General features: G+C 37.0%; 1 pseudogene; it reads right to left on the minus strand.

The window, feature by feature from the left end:
• Positions 1 to 6,873: 6,873 nt before the first annotated feature.
• LOC108481567 (probable carboxylesterase 2) lies at positions 6,874 to 12,568 on the minus strand (annotated as a pseudogene).
• Between the last annotated feature and the right edge of the window lie 178 nt (positions 12,569 to 12,746).

The following is a 12,746-nucleotide window of genomic DNA, read 5'->3' on the forward strand; positions in this document are numbered from 1 at the left end:
AACTTTCATTTCCTCATAATTTATTTATTAATCTTTTATATACGGGTTAGCTTCTTTGTTTGCTCAGTTGCTTCAATTATTTTTGATTTTTGTCACTATGTATTTTGAAATTTAAAATTATTAAATATAAAAATGTGATTTTTAATAAAAGTTATCTTAAAGATAAAATGTGAAATTGATACCAACATAAAATTTTAACACGAATATTTTATAGCATTATCAATAATTCAATTTTAACAAAAAATTATAAAGATATAATATGATTAAAAATTCAATAATATAAATAGTACAAAATGTGAAATTTAATTTAATAATATAAATAGTATATATAAATAAAATTATTACTATTTAAGTTTAGAGATTTTTTGAATGATTTTTATTTGGGGTAAAGGGTGAAAAGTAAAAGTTTGGGGGAATAAAAGTTTTGAGGGTTGGGGAGTAAAATTTTGGGGGAAAGAAAAAGGTTTGGGGATTTGGGGTAAAAATATAAAATATTATAACTTTGTATTCGATTTATTCAAATTATTCGTATTACTCGAATTTGAAAATTAAACTCGATATTCAAAAAAATTCGAGTTAACTTAAACAACTCAATTTGTTTAACTCGAAATTTAAATTTTTTTTCGAGTTAAATTGAATTTTGTTCACTCCTATCCATCATACAAGGATTGAAGCATAGTTGTGAGCTGATGTCTCGGGCATGAGTCTCTTTTCACCCAAAGTATAAGGATTTATCAATATATATTTAATTAATAATATATTTTAAATTGAATTAATTCGATAATTCTAATATCATATTTATAGTTTTTATAAAAATAAATTAATAATATAATTTATTTAAAAATTTAAATTAATAAATAATAAAATGAAAATTTTGGGGAAAATCAATTATTAATTACTATTAAACAATAAAATTTTAGACCCAAATCATTTCTTATAAAAAATGTTTCTAAATATTTACTACAAATTTTATTCTTTTCCTTATGATTTATACCATCTTCAACTTTTTAATTTTGAATTAACTACATATTTAGCATTTAAAATCCCTTGTGATAAAATAATAAATTTATTATTATATGTCTTGAAATTAGTTACTTGAATTTTTTCATTCTATAAATTATATAGTCAATATTTTTTAGACTTTGATTCATGGATAATATATTGAATCAGTATGTAAAGAATGGTTGACTATTGATAGGTAGATCGAAATTGGTCATACTTGTAGTAAATTGGATATGTTATGTTGGCATTGATACAATAATGGTTATGTGCTTTGTTTGATATTGCAAAAGTTGATAATTAGTTTATGTATTGGCTAGATGTTATGTGCAAATTGCATCTTTTAGTTTGAAGTTTAATGCTAAGACTTATGTTTTATACACTTTAAATTGTAAATGTACAACTAAGTCTTATTGTTCAGCATACGATTTGTTTTCTCTGTGTAGGTATAAGCAAATCTCAAGAATTCGAGAAGTCGTTCCAACATCCAAGAATCGATTCTCCAACTTAGCAAAATTTGTAATGTACCTTTTGAATTGAATGTCACATGTACTTAGTATTTTGGTTGGATTTTTGTATTCAAAATAGTTGAAGTTAGAATTTGGTAGTTGATGTTATTCTGAAGTATCATTTTGGCATAGTTTGGTTTGATTTCAATTGGCATATTGTTGATTGTGTTGTATGAGAATATGTATGTGTGATTTTAGGTCACTTAAGCTTGAAACAAGTTGATTTTTGACATAACAGTACATCACATTGCGTTAAGAAACAACTTAGGGTCCTCATTACAACGACGTAGCCTCGAGGTCTTGATGAACCTAATTCAGAGAGTCATGTAGCGACAAGGAAACCCCAAAGTCATGATATCAAATCATAAATTTTGTAATCTTTACAATTTGAACCACTTCAACCTTGGTTTAGCAAAAGAGCTTTCGTAAATTCGTATAAGACTTCGAAATGATTATGTATTGTTTAATACGCTTGATTTACTTGTATTTAAATGTATAATGGTTTTGGATTGAATATTATTGATTGTAGTTGCTCCGGAAATGAATGTGACACCTTGTAACTCGAACCTGGTGACCGGGTCGAGTATCAGGGTAATACTTTTAATGGTATCAAAGTTGTAACCTCCCCAACCCAGCTTAGACATTGGGCCTAAATTCGGAAGATTACATTAGCCACCAAAGCGACCCAAAAAGCTAATAGAGTTTTGAAAATTGATCATCTTAAAGCTTTTGTATGATTTAGTAGAAAACTTAGTTAAAACCGATTAATTATGCATCAAAATTATAATTAAAGTCTAGCAGCGAAAAATGATACTGTCAAATGTTTTTAATAAAAACCAGGGTTCATGCCTAACCACTTAACATTTAAATATCTTCAAACTTAATTAAATATCATGCAATAGGAAAGTAATATAAACTTTAAGTCCTATGCCATAGTTCGAAATGAAATAATATTGTTTATGAATAATAATAAAAATGTCAAATAATAAATCTAAAATATTTTAATAAAACAAATTCGAGTCCCTCCAAATGTCGTGCCCGCATCCTAACCTAGTGGTTTATCTAAAAAGATGGAATATAGCGTCCTAAACTGTAGGTTATCTAAAAAGATGGAATATAAAAGGGAGTGAGCTATGAAGCTCAGTGTGAATTCTATCACAAGAGAATCAGTGCAACCGATTAGCATATAAAATCACATCAAATATAGTAGTTTGCAATGATAGATTCGGAATAATGGATTAACAGATTAGCATCATACACGTATACATATATACATATATATATATATCATCTCAAATATCTCAGATTTGTTTGCACACACCATAAGAGCTCTCTAGAACTCATCCATCCCTACACACCACATTGTGGATAAATCACAAAGTTGCAAGTTAATACGCTACCAAATGGTTGTGAATACACAACATAAATGCATATGAAAGCTGCCGGATAATGAGCGAGTGAACCACCAGTGCTATAGGTTAATACGCTGCCAGATGGTTGTGAATACACAACTTAATTATAGATAAAAGCTACTAGATAATATGTGGATGAACCACCAGAATTGCATATTAAGTTCTACTAGAATTCATCCTTTCAAAATGTCTCATCCCATGTAATAAGATTCAGCATGCTTATAACATAACAAAACATTAATGTGTATTATGCTTATAACATATCAAGAATGGCGGTCAATAAATATATTCTCAACTAATAGATATAGCAGCTAAAACATGTGGTTTTCAAGGATCCAATTTAACGGTATCATAAGGCATGTTGTACGAACAATTCACTAATATAGATACATTAAACAAGCTTAATCATAATTCATGCAATCATATAAATATAATATCAATACAGTCAATTAGGTCATGAATTTCAGCATTATTCATATTATCAGGGACTCAATTGAATAAAATAAAACACTGAAATAGATCAAGAACCATTCAGGGGATAATTTGCACAAAACATAAAATTTTGGGTAAAATTGTAAAATTTGAGAAACAGGGGACACACAGAAGTGTGATCGGACCGTGTGGAGGGGGTACATGGCCATAAGGCTGGGCCGTATGAAAAATGTAAAATCGAGGTGAGGGGAAGACACGACTATGTGGTAAGTCGTGTAAAGAGTCTTAAGCTGTGTGAGAATCGAACTCCTAGGATTTTAGCGGGAACATGACTGTGTGAGAGGGTTGTGTAGTCCACATGAGTGGTTCACACACCTGTGTGGCTGGCTGTATGGCCCTATTCCAAGACATGATTTACCCCAATTCACTTGTAAATAAACACACACCTATTACCGAAAGACCGAGCGACTTTCCTCTCATTCAAATATGGTTTGAGATACCTAAATCGTGTCAGATTTCTTGAATCCTACCCTCATTTTGGTAGGTTCATTCAAAAGGTGACAATCATAATTCTGGCCATTCTCATAATAGGATGCCCAAAAATGGCATTGTAAGTTATAGGATGGTCTACCACAAAGAATTAAATGTATTTTGTAGTAGTGTGCTCGCCATCCCCAAGGGTGACAAGTAGAGTAATACATATTTTTACTTCAATTGGATGATCAGCAAAGCCATATAAATGGCTCGTCTTCTTCAAAGCCTGTTCCTTCAGCCCCAACTTCTAGTACGTGTCTCAAGTTAAAACCTCTACAACATTTCCACTATCATCCAAAATAATTTTAACCTCGAATCCAACAATGGTTGTTTTCACGGCCATGGGGTTGTTACCTTCCTCATCACACATTGAATCCTAATATTTCTCATTAAATTCTACCCTCCATCTCTCTTGCTGATGTACCCTCTTCAGTGAACTAATCGACATCATGCTCCTAAGATAAGCCTTCCTTTTTGTGTTCAATGTCGCCCATTCTTCATATGTACCAATTATTACATGTACCATACCTCTAACCTTCTGTTTACCTATATCTTCACCTCACAAACTCTGCCATGAAGGCGAAGCCTTTTGTGTTAGAAAATATTTTAGTTCACCATTTCTAACAGTCTCTTCTGTAACATCCTTCAAAGAGAAACAATACTTTGTCTTGTGTCCATTGTTGTTGTGAAAGTTACATGACAACGACTGACTGGGTCGCATAGGTGGTGGACTAGACAAAATTCCCAAATTTTTGACCTGATTAAGAACATAGGTACATGAAACATTTAAATGAGTGTAAGCTTCAAATTTTCCATAGGGAACATACCTTATTGTGTGCTCAACTTGAGGCTTCTAAAATGTCCACGGTGATTCATTTTGCAAATAATTTCTCTGTTGTCCCCCACCTTGGACCTATAGACTCTGAGAAGAAGGACTCTGCTGGTCACGCACATTCTAGAGACCTCTAAATTGCCTATCATCCCTCTGAAAGGTATTGCAAGTTGCTCTCTTGATTTTCTCTAACTCAACAAATCCCTCTCATATAAGTCTGCAAAACTCTGGGGTTTATTATCAGTAAATGAGCACTGCATGTGCTCATTTTTAACCCTTATAATGAAGGCACCAATAGCACATTGGTCCTCTAAATTCTTCGTGTTCAATATGGCTACATGAAATTGTTTTACATAATCCTATAAAGATTTTTCATCTCCTTACTTTACTGACATTAAGCCCATTGGAGTGCTCATTATTTTCCTGTGAACACAAAATCTACCTAAAAACATCTAATCCAACTGTGGAAAGCTCTAAATAGAACCTTGTGGTAAAAATAAATACAAATCTTTTGCGCTTCTTCTAAGAGTCGTTAAGAAAGCCTTGCACTTATCCGAGGCCCCTAAGACATTCATATAATCATTATATTACATGAGATGTGCTCTGGGGTCCCTTCTACTTTCAAATATCTCTTTCAACAGTTTGAACTTAGATGGTAGGTTTACAACTGCAACCTCTGGTGACAAAGGGTTGTTAGAACAAAACAATCAGTCCATTTCTTATATATTAGGGTACAATGATTGAACATCTCTACGCAAAGCATCCATCTCATTTTGCCATGGCTTTGCATATGCTCCTACAGCCTCCTCCTTGAGAGGCGCGACATTGTCTTGAAGATCAAAATGGTCAAACTGCATTTTTCTTCTTAATTTCTCGTTCTGTCTTAGCAGTTCCTGGTGAAACAATTGCTACTGTTCAAACTTGGTACTTTGTTGAGTCATTTGGTCTTTCATTAACCTTGTTCTTGTAAACCAAATAACTGCATTCATTGACGCTCTTTAATTAGAGGGAAAGAATGGCCCTTAACTAGAAGCGGTATTAAGATAAAAGGAATTAAAAGAACCTCCCTGGCCTAAGTTGCTTAAGTTTTTTGGCCAATCAGCAAACTAGCCAAGAAAAAGATCCATCCCTCGGGGCTGATTGTCGATGTCAAAACCTTCTACTTGGCTAGATGGGAAGTTGTTAGGGAAATCCTTGTTCGAGCGAGTCATCTTGGTTTTCTAATTTTTTTATGGTCAGAAGTCTGTCCATGCTCATCATACCAAATTGTTAAGTATTTTTGTGTGTCTCTCTCTAAGGGATGCTAATTTTCATTTTTATATGATACGGTTCCTAGATGTGACATCCTAGGTAGCCCCCCATGCATGCTAACACGTATTCTATTCTAAGATTAACACATGTTTCTTCAGTACGAGTTTGCTTGTATGATGATGCGAATCCATGTAAGCAAACTATAAATGCCATTGCTCGCATCATCATGCAAGTGAACTCGATCCTAGTCAAATATTCGGTAACGGGTCAGTAATGACGAGCACCATAACAGGCTTAGTTTTGAGTTTTAGTTCATATGTACAAGTTGTAAGTGCCCTTGAATTTGCTAATTTTCCTTTAATATCAAGATTTGGAGTTTGGATAATTAGTGTAATAATGGTTAAAATTATTATGTGAATTAAAATGTAAGTAACCATGACTTGATTTGTAAAGATAATTAGAAAGAAAATGGTAATATTAATAGGTCTTCGATTAATTGAATGAAAATAGTAATATTGATAAGAAGAGTATTAACTAACAAGTGTTGGATGTAATTGTGAGGAACATTATACTCTCAAAGAGAGAATGCATACTCAAATGTTAGAGTTGACATTGTTGGAAGAGGCAATCATAAACTTAAACATAAACCGTAAAGCGAACATGAAGGATAAAAAAACATTAATTAAAGATTAATTACTTATATTCTAATTTACTTTTTACATTTTGGTGGTGCTATTTTATAATAAGTTCTATACCTTTGAACTATTATTAGATTGAATTTAAATATTTGAAATATCACATAAAAAAAAAACTTATAGCAAATAAAGTGGAACTGATAATAGAAGTAAATTAACAACATGGGAACCAAAATAAATTATTGGAACAAAGAATCTAATAATAGACATTAAAAGTTAGAGGGCATATCCCTGTTGTAAAAGACAGCCAGCCTAGTGATCAAATCCTTAGCTTTCTCACAATCCAAATCATTCAAATGAAACCCATGACCCTCTCCATCCGTCTCCATAATTTCCACTACGCCCATCCACCCACTTGGCCCCAAAGCTCATAATAACGCCACCCTCTATCTCTTAACACATCTTTCTCAGCCACACACACCAACACCCTCCTGCACCCAAGCCCCACTAAGCTTGGTCCATCAGTGCTTACAGGGTTAACCCTTGGATCATTGTTGTCTTGGTTTGCTGGGCAGAGGAATGGCCATAATCTATCCACAACAGCCTTTCCATCCGGATTCAATGCCTCAGAGCCAATGGGTTTAGACCCCCAGAAATATGGGTGCACCAAAGCTATCCCAAGTAGCAGCACGTTTAGCCCGAACTCAGGGTCTCCGGCAATGATGGCTAAGTTGTGAGCAATGTTGGCACCAGTACTTTCTCCACCTAGGAACACTCTTTCAAAGTCGGCATGGTCGTTTAGCCAAGCTTCAGGCCCTTGGCTGTTAAAATGAGAAACCACCCTGTTAGAGATAATAAGTCAGCAGTTAGTTAGTTAGCTAAGGTTGTTATCAACTGTCAAGTTAGTTAACATCTATCTCTATTAAATGCATGTATTTTCACAGTAATGAGTATGAAAAGAATTATGAGTTGGATTCTTTTACTCGTATGATCTTGACATGGTATCAAGTTCTTGGCATAATCATTTTTCTTTCTTCCAACTGTGTTTTCTTGCTTCATTCATGGAGACTAAAACCCTACATTCCAGTGCCACACCTCATCACTCGTTGAATACTGCTTCGCAAGGTCAGACTTCTCAACCTTTGTCGAATGTTCAATATTTCTCGAAACATGATACAGTCAAGCTTAGTGAACAAAACTACTTGCTGTGGAAACATCAAACTTTACTCATTCTTGAGGGGTATGAGCATGAAGGATATGTTCTTGGTACCATTTCTGTTCCCTCTCCTCTTGTTCCTGGACCTGATGGACAGTCTGTTCCTAATCCGTCGTTTCTTCTCTATAAAAAGCAAGACAAATTTCTAGCCTCTTGGTTACTTTCTACTGTAACTGATGAAATCTTGGTACATCTCACGATGGCCAAGACCAGTTTTGAAGTTTGGACAGTCATTGAACGACGTTTTGGTGTGAAGTCTACTGTTAAAATTTTTGGTATGCGTCATGCCTTGTATTTTGTCAAGAAGGCAAATCTTTCAGTAAAAGACTACTTGGCCAAGGTGAAAATGTTGTGTGATAGCCTGATTGCTGCTGGCAGTCCGATATCTGAACAAGAACAGGTTAGTATAATTTTAGCTGGCCTCTCGATGGAATATGAATTTATTCAAATTTTTGCCTCGGTGACACCAGTATCACTTGAACTCTTAACTGATATGTTAATTGACTGCGAGTCACGACAACTAGCTCTTTTAACAAAGACACCGTTCCAAGAAAATCTGGCTTCTCATCTCAAACAAGCCACTGATGGAAATTCAATACATACTGGGACTTCAAATCACTACCAACAGGAGTATAAGCCTGGTCATTAGGGTCATGGTCGTGGTTGGTCTCGTGGAAGGGGCCGTGTGAGTAGTCGTGGCTGGTCTCGCTCTAAGCCTCAGTGTCAACTCTGTGGCAAGATCGGTCACTTAGTTCAAACCTGTTATCATCGTTTTGATGAGACTTTTTCAGGGGTCGACTCCAACCAGCAAGTGTCTATTAATTGCCATCAGTTTCAAGATCAGGATGGCTTCTCTACATGATCTTGTTCTGGTAAATGCAACTCCTGTTGGTAGCCTTCTTCTCAACCTTCATTTCCTCCATATTCTGGTCAAGGATGGTATCCTGATTCTGGAGATACAAACCATATCACACCAGATATAACAACCCATACGAATGTTGCTCCCTATGCAGGTACGAGTCATGTGCCCATGAAAAATGGTGATCTTATCTCTATTGCTAATGTAGGATCTGTCAGTCTATTGGCTGGTTCTAGGCTGCTGCGTCTTCAAAATGTTCTCCATGTTCCTACTGTTTGTAAAAATTTATTTTCTGTTGGTCACTTTGCCAGAGATAATGCGGTGTATTTTGAATTTCACCCGTTCTTGTGTTATGTGAAGGATATAAAGACAAAGAAAACACTCCTAGTGGGCCACATGCGTGATGGTCTTTACAGGTTCGACGTGTCCAACTCGTCTCCTTCCTCATCTGGTATGCCTTCACAACCCACCTCGACATTCTTGGGTGCAGCTCGAGTTTCCTCTTCCACTGATCTGTGGCACAAAAGAGTTGGGCACCCCTGTCCTAATGTGCTTGGGGTTGTTTTGCGAGATTGTAATATTCCGTTTAGTAGAAAAAATATGTTGAATGTTTACTCAGCTTGTCAGTTTGGCAAAGCCCATAAGCTGTCTTTTAAAGCTTCTAGCACAGTGTACTCAGCACCTTTTGAATTAGTAGAATCCGATGTTTGGGGTCCTTCTCATGTTCAATTAAATGGTTTTGTCTACTATGTTTCCTTTGTAGATATGTATAGTCGATACACCTGGGTTTACTTTCTGTGGTCAAAGGTAGATGTGTTTCAATGTTTTCTGCAGTTCAAACAGATGGTCCAAGTTCAATTTGGTGGTTTCATTAAAATGTTTCAATCTGACTGGGGAGGAGAATATCGTTCGTTGTCTAGGGAACTTGCCCGTCTTGGCATTCAACATAGGGTCACTTGCCCTCAAACTTCTGAGCTAAATGGGGCTGTTGAACAGAAGCATCGTCAGATCGTTGACATAGGACTGACTCTTCTTGCTCAAGCAGGTTTACCTCTGAAATTTTGGTCGTATGCTTTTGCGTATCCTGTTCACCTGATAAATAGATTACCAACACCTATTCTACAGCAGCGATGTCCCTATGAAATGCGATACAAAGTCAAACCGACCTACTCGCATGTTAAAGTTTTTGGCTGTGCTTGTTACCCCTAGTTGAGGCCTTATCATCCCAACAAACTACAATTTTGGTCCAGTCTCTGTACTTTTCTTGGCTTTGGACCCAACCACAAAGGGTATCAGTGTCTTGACAAGCATGGTCAGGTGTTTATCTCCAGGCATGTTACATTTGATGAGGCTCTTTTTCCCTATCAAACTGCGTTCTCCTCTGAACAGTCAACTCGAGGGGTTCCTCATCGGTCTCCCCTTCCCGTGGTGATTCAAGGTTCTTCTTTAGTGCCTCTAAGTTCCTCGTCTCTGGAACATAGTCCTTTGACACATGAGGAGCTTGCTCTCTCGGCCCCTGAGGAACGTGGTCTCTCAGCACATTCAGCACATGCGGACGGTGTTTCTCAACCATAGACTCGAGTGGACTCTTCAGTACAACAATCTGCTTCTAGTCGCCTTTGCTCGCCTAACTCTGAACCTTGCTCTTCCTCTTCTACTGGGCACGTTTAGCCTCGTACTAATACACATCCGATGCAAACTAGGTCCAAAAGTGGGATTTTTAAGCCACGATTATTCACTTCAGTTCTTATTGCTTATAAGCCTACTTCCATCGTTGAAGCATTTTAAAGCCCTGCCTGGACAGCAGCTGCTCACACTGAGTACACTGCTTTACTCGCGAATCACACTTGGGATCTTATGCCTCTACCTGCTGGCAGGAAAGCAGTGGGTTGTAAGTGGATCTTTAAGATTAAACGAAATGTTGATGGGTCTGTCGCTCGGTACAAAGGTCGGTTAGTGGTCAAGGGTTATCTCCAAGAGGCTGGTGTTGACTTTCGGGACACTTTTAGCCCTATTGTCAAGCCAACAACGGTCTTTGTGGTGCTAGCTCTTGCAGTCTCAATGGAGTGGTCTCTTCGTCAGGTCGACATCAACAATGCCTTCCTGAATGGTGATTTACAAGAAGAAATATATATGGTGTAGCCACCAGGGTTTGAGCAACCTGGGGACAATGGTCAACCGCTGGTGTGTCGTTTAAGGAAAGCACTATATGGCCTCAAGCAAGCCCCTCGGGCTTGGTTTCATAAGCTCAAGGAGTTCTTAGTTGATACAGGGTTTGTTGCCTCTAAAACTGACACTTTTCTATTTGTTTCTAAATCGGGCTCCCAGCTCATGTATGTTTTAGTCTATGTCGATGATATTATAGTTACTGGAAACAACAATCAAGCTATAGATAAGTTCGTATAGAAGCTTGATGATCAATTTTCTTTGAAAGATCTTGGCCAACTTAACTACTTTCTTGGTATCGAAGTCCAGTACACCACCACTGGTATTTTTCTTAGCCAACAAAAGTATATACTGGATCTATTGCGAAGGGTTTCTATGGAGGGGTCTAAAGCTACACCTACGCCTATGATCACGACATGTCAATTGTCAGCCACTGAAGGACAACCTGTTGAAAATGCTTCTTTGTACAAGAGCATTGTTGGGGCGTTGCAGTACGTGGTTATTACCAGACCTGATATTGCTTTTACGGTTAACAAAGTGTGCCAGTTTATGCACAACCCTTTGGATGTGCACTTCAAAGCAGTCAAGAGAATCTTGCGTTATTTGCATGGGACCTTGGATCATGGGTTACATTTTACAAGGAACTCGAAGCTCTTACTTGAAGGATTTTCTGATGCCAGCTGGGGGTCTGACATTAATGATCACCGGTCCATATCCAATTGCTGCATCTTTCTTAGAGGGAGTCCAATCTCTTGGAGCTCCAGAAAGCAGCAGGTCGTCTCCCGATCGACTGCTGAGGCTGAATACAGAAGCCTCGCCTATGTTATTGCTGAGATGATATGGATCCAGTCATTGTTAACTGAACTAGGAGTTTCTCTTTGCGACAAAGCTCTTGTGTGGTGTGATAGTTCAGCAGCTATGGCAGTAGCAGGAAATCCAGTGTTGCACTCAAAATTTAAACACGTTGAATTGGATCTCTTCTTTGTAAGGGAGAAAGTTGCTCAAGGTCTGTTTCAGATGGGTCATGTACCAAGTCAGGAACAGGTTGCAGACATACTGACTAAATCGTTAGCAGCAAATTTTTTCAACAAGTTTCAAAGTCAACTTCGAGTGTCAACCAGTAGAGTGTTAGTGATGGCAGAGGAAGGAACAAGCTCGGGGCATGTTAGAGATAAGAAGTAAGTAGTTAGTTAGTTAGCTAAGGTTGTTATCAACTGTCAAGTTAGTTAACATCTATCTCTATTAAATGCATGTATTTTCACAGTAATGAGTATGAAAAGAATTATGAGTTGGATTCTTTTACTCGTGTGATCTTGACACACCTATTGAAGAGCAGCCCAAGAATCTTCATATGCTGTAGGGATAGGGTGTTCAGAAGTTTTTCTATAGTTCACTGAAACCGCAATCACATTAGCTTCAGCAACCAAAGCGTTGAGGTAATTTCTGTACTTGGAGTAAATGGCGATGAAACACAAAAGGCTCCGCCATGGAAATAGACAAGGAGAGGTAGCTTTTGGTTAGGGTAGGTCGGTTTTGGAATGAAGAGACGAGCTGAAACGTTGGGTTCAAGGATTATGATTATATCCTTGGATGAAACACCGGTTTCGGGGTGAGTGGATGGCAGAACAAACTCAGCTTCAATGAGTCTTTCAACATGGCCATCTTTATACACTCTGATAATGCCTAGGAACTCAGTAACCACTTCCGGCTTACTGGAATCCATAAGAAGAAAGAAGGGAAATTTGCTCCTTGCATTTGTACTTATAGAAAAAATGGCAGAAGCACAACGGATATACTTCCTTTATCTGCTTTGAATAATGGACAAAATGGCCTCAACCACTGCTTTTAGTTATAAATTATTTACTTGCTCATCTTGTTCATGTTTATTTTTATATTTCATG

Source organism: Gossypium arboreum, chromosome 3 (assembly GCF_025698485.1).
Source record: "Gossypium arboreum isolate Shixiya-1 chromosome 3, ASM2569848v2, whole genome shotgun sequence".
NCBI lineage: Eukaryota > Viridiplantae > Streptophyta > Magnoliopsida > Malvales > Malvaceae > Gossypium > Gossypium arboreum.